The sequence below is a fragment of the Myotis brandtii genome, unplaced genomic scaffold (assembly GCF_000412655.1).
Source record: "Myotis brandtii unplaced genomic scaffold, ASM41265v1 scaffold48, whole genome shotgun sequence".
Lineage (NCBI taxonomy): Eukaryota > Metazoa > Chordata > Mammalia > Chiroptera > Vespertilionidae > Myotis > Myotis brandtii.
Window position 1 is genome coordinate 446658 of NW_005368341.1, and position 9375 is coordinate 456032.

The window sequence follows — 9375 nt, forward strand, 5'->3', positions numbered from 1 at the left end:
TTGCAATTTATATCTCTGTTTCTTGTTCCCTAGTTAATCTATTTTTTTTCCTCTCTAGGAGTTATGTTGTGTTGGTTTTTTTTCTGTATCCTAAGACTTCTGAAATGTGCCTTCCATTTATCTAGTTGTGAGTTGATACTGTCCTTTCTCCCTTTATTCTACTTTGTACTCAATGAGTCCATTCAGTCTGGCATTTAATGCAGAGAAATTCATCTCCGCTATTCTTTGCACATTGCCTCCTATCTATCCTCTCTGCTTTCTTCTCAATATCTTAAGTGACTGGTATCAGTACTTCTTTATCCATCCTACATATTTTAAAAATTTCCTTCATGCCCTCCAAGCCTTTATTTAGTAGCTGCATATTATGTCCTATCTCTGCGCTTCTCGAACTTTCATGTGCATACAAATCACCTGAGGATCTGAGTAAAAATGAAGATTCCGATTTAGTATTGTGGGATGGCGCCTGACAGTTCACACTGTTAACAAGTTCCCAGGAAATGCCAGTGCTACTGGCCTGCAGTCCATACTTTGTGTAGTAAGGACCTAGGCAGCATGTGAGGTGTTGCAGAGACAGAAATGTGTGCTGAGAGCACAGGCGCACCACAGCCTGCCAGCAGGAATCTTCCTCCTCCACTCACTAGCTATGTGACCTTGGGAAGACTGACCTATCTCTTTGAGAATCCACTTTCTCCTATACAAAAAGAAGAGATCTGTCCCCATGTTCATGTTTCCTGCAGTGAGTGAGTGTGATCCTTAGCCTGTGCACACCAGAGGGGGCATGAAATGGAAAAGGACACCACCAGGCTCCTGCTGTCGGGGGTAGGCTTTAATGTTGCTGGACAGAAAGTGCCCTGGGAGCCACGCCCCTGCCTGGAGGGAGGGCTATATTCTCTGCTTGACTTCTGCCATGAAGTTGTTCTTTGAGTTGAAGGGTTTAGAACAAAACACCCACACCTATTTCATCCCCACATAGGTGCAACCTCACCCATAGAACAGGAATCAGCACATTCAATTTCAATAACGGATGACCTGCAAGGTCAGCCACAGATAGAGAGAAATTATTCTGTGATTAATAGAGTATATTGAAAGAACAGCTTTCTGTAAAAAACATAAAAGCATTCATTAAAGTGGAAATTGTAAAAAATCATGAGCAGAGAGTGAGGATAAGATCTTGATGTTTGGGGGAAATCTTGCCCTAAAACCATTTGACAGTTATGGCTGCTCTGAGCAGAGGCATCTGAGCAGAGGTAATGAAAAGGGAAGGAAGGAAAGGCAGAGGAAGGAAGGAAGGACATAGACATTGATTGAGTAGCTATGTCATGCTGGCATTTTGCAAGTATTATCATGCAACATGAGGTCCCCAAGGATGGAGTCAGCTCCATACTACCTCCCCATATACCACACACACACACACACATACACACAGCCTGTGAAAACAATAGGGTGAACCACAAAGAGGACAAGTTATCTCAAGCAGCCCGGACAACTTTTTTTAATTTTCATATATTGGCTCAACTGGTATGGGCTCAGTATCTGAGTGTTGACCTATGAACCAGGAGATCATGGTTCGATTCCCAGTCAGGGCACATGCCCGGGTTGTGGGCTTGATCCCTAGTGGGGGGGCATGCAGGAGGCAGCTGATTAATTATTCTCTCTCATCATTGATGTTTCTATCTCTCTCTCTCTCTTTTCCTTCCGATCCGAAATAAATAAAAATATATTTAAATTTTTTTTTCACATATTGGAAGCTTAGTTATAAGTACCTGTTATAATAATGTTGCTGTTTATACATACAGACAAACATTTGGTTACAGTTTTGCTCTTTGGAGGCCACTTTAATTAGCAGGCCAACTTAAAGTTTTAGTCTTGGTAATGACATTTTTAGAAACCAAGACCAGCCTTGGTTAGTGTCATCTCTACTCAGGTGGAAAATGGTGGTAACAGATAGAGAGCCTTCTTGTCCTACCCACAGGGTATGTTTTTCCAAAAGCAAGGTCCCTTTACAAGCAGAGTCAGGGGAAGTGGGGGGAAAGAATCAGACTGAATTTTACAGAACATTGAAAGGTACTGACAGGGTTAAAGAGAAAAGACTTGCTAGCCAGACAGATCTGGATATAAGCTACACTCTATTACTACACTTTTCTAAACTCCAGTTTTCTGCAAAATGGAACTAATCATATACTTCTCAAAGCTGAGAAATGATTAACTGCTTAGCATGGTGCCTTGGATATAGATCAGTCAGCTATTAATATATAATGAACATCCCCCAAATTAGTGGCATACGAGCAATAAGATTTTGTTCTCATACTCACAGGTCTGGAGTTGCTAGAGTGACAACTTTAAGCTGCAGGTGTTTGGGGAAGCTGGGCCGGCTCTGACCCACGTCTCCTCCCGGGACCAGGAAGTCCCCAGGGCATGTTCTTTTCATTGCAATGACCAACGCATCACCATGCAAGTACATTTCACTAACATCCCACTGACCAAAGCCAATCACATGGACAGGTGCAGCACCCATGGGCTAGTGGGAGGAAGAAAGGAATATTTTCTGCACAAAAACATAAACTATTATAGTCTGCTCTCTTCTTTAATTCACATCTTCCATATGCAGAACATACTCATCCCCATTCCAAGGCCCTCAAAAATCTGAACCACAACATCAGGTTCAAAGACCAGGACCTTGTGATCTACAGTAGGTCTGAATGTATCTCTTCTTGATCAGAGACCTCTTACTAAAATGATAGGTTAGCCACCCAGAACACACTCAGCGTACAAAGGTAGAGCAGGTACAGGATAAAAGCAATACATTCCATTAGGAAAAAAAAAGAAAGAAAGAATAGGAGACTATTCTATAAGACACTATAAGTCCCTATTTCACAGCTATTCTGAAATCCTGCTAAAAAAAATGTTGCCAGATCCCAGTACTCTGGGGGTGGAAAACGTTTCTTGATTAGACCCTCATGCTGCTCCTGAAAGTGATTGCTCAGTTCATAGATTTCCATGATTCCGCCCTTGGCGGTGTCTTCATTTACCATCCTCCTCCTTGGCCATGTCGGGAGAGGGCATTGGAGGACATTTCATTTTTTTAATACTGAACAGTTTTCCCATCCTGGTTCCTCCCAGGACCTTTTTATATCTCATCTGATGTCAGTCTCTTAGTTCAAGCTGGCAGTGCTTTCTCCAGTATGGTTCTTTCAAAATCATTGTAAGTTCCAGACATTGTGGCACCGAAATATATGGTAGCCATGATTCTTTTTGAGACATACCTCTCTTTTTAGAGACTCAGTTACAAATACTTTAGAGATTTCCAGCATCTATAGAACCAAGACCTTAATCTTCGTATGAACTTGTTTGTCCATGTAAGAGGGTCTCTAGTAGGAACCTTAATCATTTCCAAAGTCTTAGCAAAGGGCCTTACAATCACAGCCTTGAATTAATCTTTACTCTGAGGCAATGTCTTACTGGCAGTACCCTGAGTTTGTTACTTTCCTTGACACTGTGACATAATAGCCAATGCCCTTGGTGAGGAATAGTTTCATTTTCTATTTCCACTCCCACTGACATGTATTTTTCAATGTATTTATTAAACAGAACTTGATTGCTCTGCATGAGTAAGGGACAGTCATTCTTAGGAAGACTATATTGGAAGTACACAAAGTTTTCCAAATGCAGACTTCAACCTTTTAAATGTTTTCTCAGACTATGCCTAATCCAAAACAACAGGGAACTTATAAAGCAAAAGTTACAGGGATTCATCAAGAGGAACAAAATTAGTGATTACACTTCAGGCAAATGATCTGTTCTTGGTGCTGGTCTTCCCAAAGCAATAAGAGAAACTTAATAAAGAGTTTCAGAAAATATTCATGGGCCAAATTACTGCCACACAGTAAGCATTATTGATGAATTAAGAACAACTACCAACTATTACACCTGGAACCTTGGTGTGAAGAGAGCAATTAACAGCAATTAAAAAATCTGAAGGAAATGAATGTGCATAATGGATGCCATGCAATTATGTGAAAATATACCTTATCACTATCGCTGGGGACTGGAAAATAGTGCAGTATCATCAGTAGATCATGGATTGACATATGGAATTGGAAAATATAAAGCTAAACAGAATTTCCTAAAACCATGCTTTTGATCCCATCTTTGCCATTCTTGGCACACAGAATTGGCTTCTGTTTTCCTCTCAAATAAAATGAAAAGTCTAATCATAGATAACCCCTCACATCGGCCCCTTACAAACGATAGGCCATCCCCTGAATACACTTGATTCTTTCTCAATTCCCTGTGGCCTTCTTTAGCTCATTATCTCTAACCTGAATATGACAGTTGTGCTGTTCCATTAGAACCACAGTTCTATTCCCCTGTCTTTCAAAGCCTTGTTCCAATGCCATCTCCTTCATAAAGCTTTTCCTAATTACATTGCTCAGAATTATTACCTCCTCATAGTGCTCTGTTTATCTCTCATTTGGGGATAATCACCATGTAATGCGTTTTACTAGAGGCTGATATATTAAAGTCTGTTACGCATACTGGACAATAGGCTTCCTGAGGGAGCATATGGGCTTTATCCCACTGTATGCCTTGCACATGATGTTCATTGTTCTAAATGTTGTTTAATGCAAGATGCTAGCAATTGAGTCATTTAGAAAATGATTCTGACTTAGCAATATGCTCAGACCCATTAGATAAATATACCCATCATCCTATTGACCTAACTCAGTCCTTGATTTTTCTAAGCCATAGCTCTAGTCAACCCCATGATCTCCAAGTTCTTTAGAATGATCTTCTTACATAATTTTAAGCCAGATAGTCCACTTGGAATACTCCTAGTAATAGTACTCACAGGGATCTCTAACATATGCACTACTTCATTATACAAATGAGTAACTATGAATATGCTCATATACCTATGTATATGTAGGCAGAAGATTTTTTAAAGTTTCTGAGGCTAGCTGCAGATGGCTGATCTATAATCTACTAGAGTAGAAAAAACATAAAAACTTATTTATAAAACCAAATAAATTGGAAAAGAGTAATTCCTGACACGTTATAAGGTATAATATTAAGTTACTAGTGGCCCAGTGCATGAATTCATGCACATTGAAAGGAAATTAATTAGAAGAAATATTTTAATATCGCTGTTCACCCTTTCTCTATAATAGAAGTGTCAACCAAATTCACAATCAACAATGACAGATCGAAACACACACGTGCGATTGGCGCCAGCGAGAGCTTTATATGTATTGTGACTGTGCGAGTCAACTTAGCCTTTTATAGATATAGAATAAATGTGCTTAATTAGACCTGCTCTCTGATTTAGCTAAACATTTTCCAGTCCAGTGAAGCACCCCAACTTCTCTTTCAGGTAATTATCAGCAACACAGCAGTAAAAACACAAAGCAGATTATTATTGTAGATCACACAGGAAGAACAAAGGGTAAAATATTTAACTGCAGCATTATTCTGGGCAGTGAGAAAACCTGAAGTCATTTTCAAGGTCCACCATTTCTTACTTCTTTTCAGTCGGGTCAAGTTTCTAAGCTTTCTGAATCTCTGTTTTCTGGCTAATGAAAAGAAAATAGGATTCCACCAAGTCTCTTATCTACCTACTCCAGAACTTCTGTGAGGATCAAATGAGATGAGGCATGGGAAAATGCTTCACAGACATTTGGTTAAAGTGTAAATGATTGCACCTGGCTGTAAAGCAAGTCATGTTCCTGGGCTGAAAAAACTGCAAGGAGGCTAGTCATTGCTAGGGAGAGGAAGCCGGGTGTTGCTAAGTGACATCATTACCCCAATGGAGGGAAGGACACTTAGCATATTAGCGATAGATAGATGATAGATAGATAGATAGATAGATAGATAGATAGATAGATAGATAGATAGATAGATAATTCCCTATACTTCCATTCCTGTTACTCGCCTAAATAAGTCAGGGGCTCTTGTAATAATAAATGTGTTTTAGAAGTGGCCTCATTCAAGAGTTGTCACCCCTAGATATTTGCACACATATTTTCTATTCCCCAAAATCTCATTGAACTCAGTCTTTTCTGGATCAAAGTGGCCTAGAGAAAGTAGATGTTTGGACGACTCCTGTATGGGACCCAATGCTGAGATTAAATGAAAAGGGGCAACAACAGAAGTTTCCCTGAGATGCAAGGCTCTGTTTTGTTACAGTTGCTTTCCTCTTGTCATCTGCATCTGTTAGAGTGGCCGACCCCAGTGACAGATGAGAAGTAAATGTGAGATTTAACAGATTTGTTCTTGAGCAACTGATCTTGCATAACAAGACTGCAGCAAGCTGTCAGTTTTGTAGGTCCCTCATCTCTAGACCTTTGCACTCTCTCCCACACTACAATCTGCTGACCTATTATCCCGCACACAAAAGAATAAAATGCTGGCTTGCTGTCTGGCACGCTGTTTTCTGTGACACTGCACATTTTGCAAGACAGGGACTGTTTTCCAAATAAATTTCTTTTCCTAACTTGTTGAAGTGGGGCTGCTTGGCTAAATGGAAAGTACTACAAGTTTTTAGGCTTAAAATGCAATTAGAAATACAGATAACACTCTGTCACAGGCACCATAATGCACACAGAATGATAAAACTATAAAGAAATGATGGAAAAATCTTTACCATGGAAATAGGGCTATGTTTGTGTCCCATGAGAGTACTCCAGCAATTTCAAAATCTAAACTATACCAAGTAGCTAACCCATGACCTCATATGTGTTTATCCAATGAGTAATTTTGTGCATTTTTTTTGCAGCTTTGCTTATTTGCTTTTGTTTATATGTAATGATGAGTCTTTGAATGCATCCCACTCTGTGACCAAATTTCTTTTTTAAAAAAGTATGTTTTTATTGATTTTAGAGAGAGAGGAAAGAAGATAGATAGAAACATTAATGAGAGAGAAACATCAATCCGTTGCCTCCTGCATGCTCCCTACTAGGGATTAAGCCTGCAACCCGGGCATGTGCCCTGACCAGGAATCCAACTGGTGACCTCTTGGTTCATAGGTTGATGCTCAACCAACTGAGCTATACCATCCAGGCTGTGACAGACTGTCTTAAGGTGTTTAGGCAATCATTTGATTTCAAAGTCCAGTTATCCTAGAATAATAAAGAAACTATCAGTCATAATATCAAGTCTTGATTTTTTATAAACCTAGTATTTTCAATATTCATTATTTTTTCAATTCTTTTTTTTTTTACCAAAACATTTCTCCCTCTTTTATTTGTCAGAGCTCATTTGTCAGATAAAACTAATATGCATACCTTTATTTTATAAGATATTTGATAGAATGGAAAAAATGAAATGAGACATTAGTAGATCAGTTTACCTGGATACATACTTTTGGCCCCAGCTTAAGTACATAACCACCAAACAAGCATGTGAGGGGGAGGCTCAGGTGTGTGCATTCACTTACTGTCCCTAATCTCATTTGTTCGCTAGGCCATATTTTATACATATCAGATTTGAAAAATAAATGATATTTTTCTAATTTATAAGTCTTTCTGGCAGTGAAGACAGAAGAAAGAAAAACATAATCATAGGAAAATGCTATAGGCCAGAAAACAGGGTACTCTGTTGTAGCCAGCAGCACAGAGATGTTAACTGCGAATGCAAATGTCTTTCCAGATCCTGTCCTAATACATATGCAAATCCTAACACCATCCAGCAGGTGGCGTGAAGCTAACTCCAAAGCCTGAAAACTAAGGCAGCTCACATCCTGAAGGACCCCAAATATCAAACTATAGTGCAAAAAAACCTGTTATACCACTTTGGGGCTCTTTATTATTTTTTTTTAAGTATTGATTTCAGAGAGAGGAAAGGAGAGGGAGAGAGATAGAAACATCAATGATGAGAATCATCCATCAGCTGCCTCCTGCATGCCCCCTACTGGGGATCGAGCCTGCAAGCGAACCATGATCTCTTAGTTTAGATGTCAACATTCAGCTGCTGAGCCACACAATCCTGGCTGGATTCTTTATTTTAATTGCATTATTTTAATTGAACATAATCCTAGATTTGCCTGTCACATTCCTTTTGTTCTCCTTTTACTCAACAGCTAAAGTAAATCTGGGTACTGCTTGTTAAAACAGCCAAACAGAACTAACCAAAGAACACACACACGTTTATTATGTTCAGTTTGATCAGCTGGACCTATTTGTCTGTCAATACATAATTAACATACACGGGTCTATTTTTTTTTCCGTGTAATTTATTCATGTGGTATAATTAAAGTAAGTGGAATTGACAAGTGTGGAAGACTTCAGAATGGAAAGGAAAAAAATCGAATGGTCTTCAACAATGTCAAGAGCTCTCTTGTTTATTCACTGATAGCTACTACTTTTTGCTTCAAATTTTCATAAGTTTTTGTGAACAATACTAATCCAATTGTCCCTTGTATAATATTCAGAAGGAAAAGCTTTTCCTACTGAACAGATACATAGAAAGTGTTCAGTGATGCCTATGGAGTAGAAATGAGCTCAGTTTACTAAAATGGCCATTTGATCAAGGACGTTCCATTTAACTTGTTATGTATAGGTTTTGTGCACAGTCTCCTGCTCATCAGACAGTGGGTTACACCTCACAGTGTGGTGGTCTTTCTGAGAACTGGAGATGCTCTTCCTCCAAGATAAGCTGGCTCCCCTCATCTGCCAGCACACGGCCACAGCTTACACAGGAAAGAAAATGAAGGATTCCAACCCCAACTTGGGAGTTCAATGTGGTTGAAATGACCATGAGTTTGTTCAATACAGCATTGTCAGTAGCCTCACATGAAGCAGCCCGTGGAAAGTAGATGGTGTGTTCCTCTTGGTTGATCGCTGCCAACAAGGATTTTCTTCCTACCGTTTCTAGGTGTTTCTTCAACATTCCACACAAACACTTTTACTCAATTTATTTTCCCCTCTTCCTTGACATACTTTGTAGTTGCTAAAACTCATACTGAATGTGAAAAGAGGGAGAGGAAACCCCATTGAAGAGTGATGAGTTGACATAAGTTCACATGACAGGGGGGTAGGGGTACACCTCCATTAGTCATTTGGGCCCACCTATCTTGAGGCAGTCCGTGTTAAAAATAAATGCACCCCTATGTTCATAGCAGCACAATTCACCATAGCTAAGATATGGAAACAGCCTAAGTGCCCATCAGCAGATGAGTGGATTAAAAACTGTGGTACATCTACACAATCGAATACTATGCTGCGGTAAAAAAGAAGGAATTCTTGCCATTTGCAACAGCATGGATGGAACTGGAGAGCATTATGCTAAGTGAAATAAGCCAGTCAGAGAAAGATAAATACCACATGATCTCACTCATATGTGGAATATAGTGAACAACATAGACTGATGAACAGGGACAGA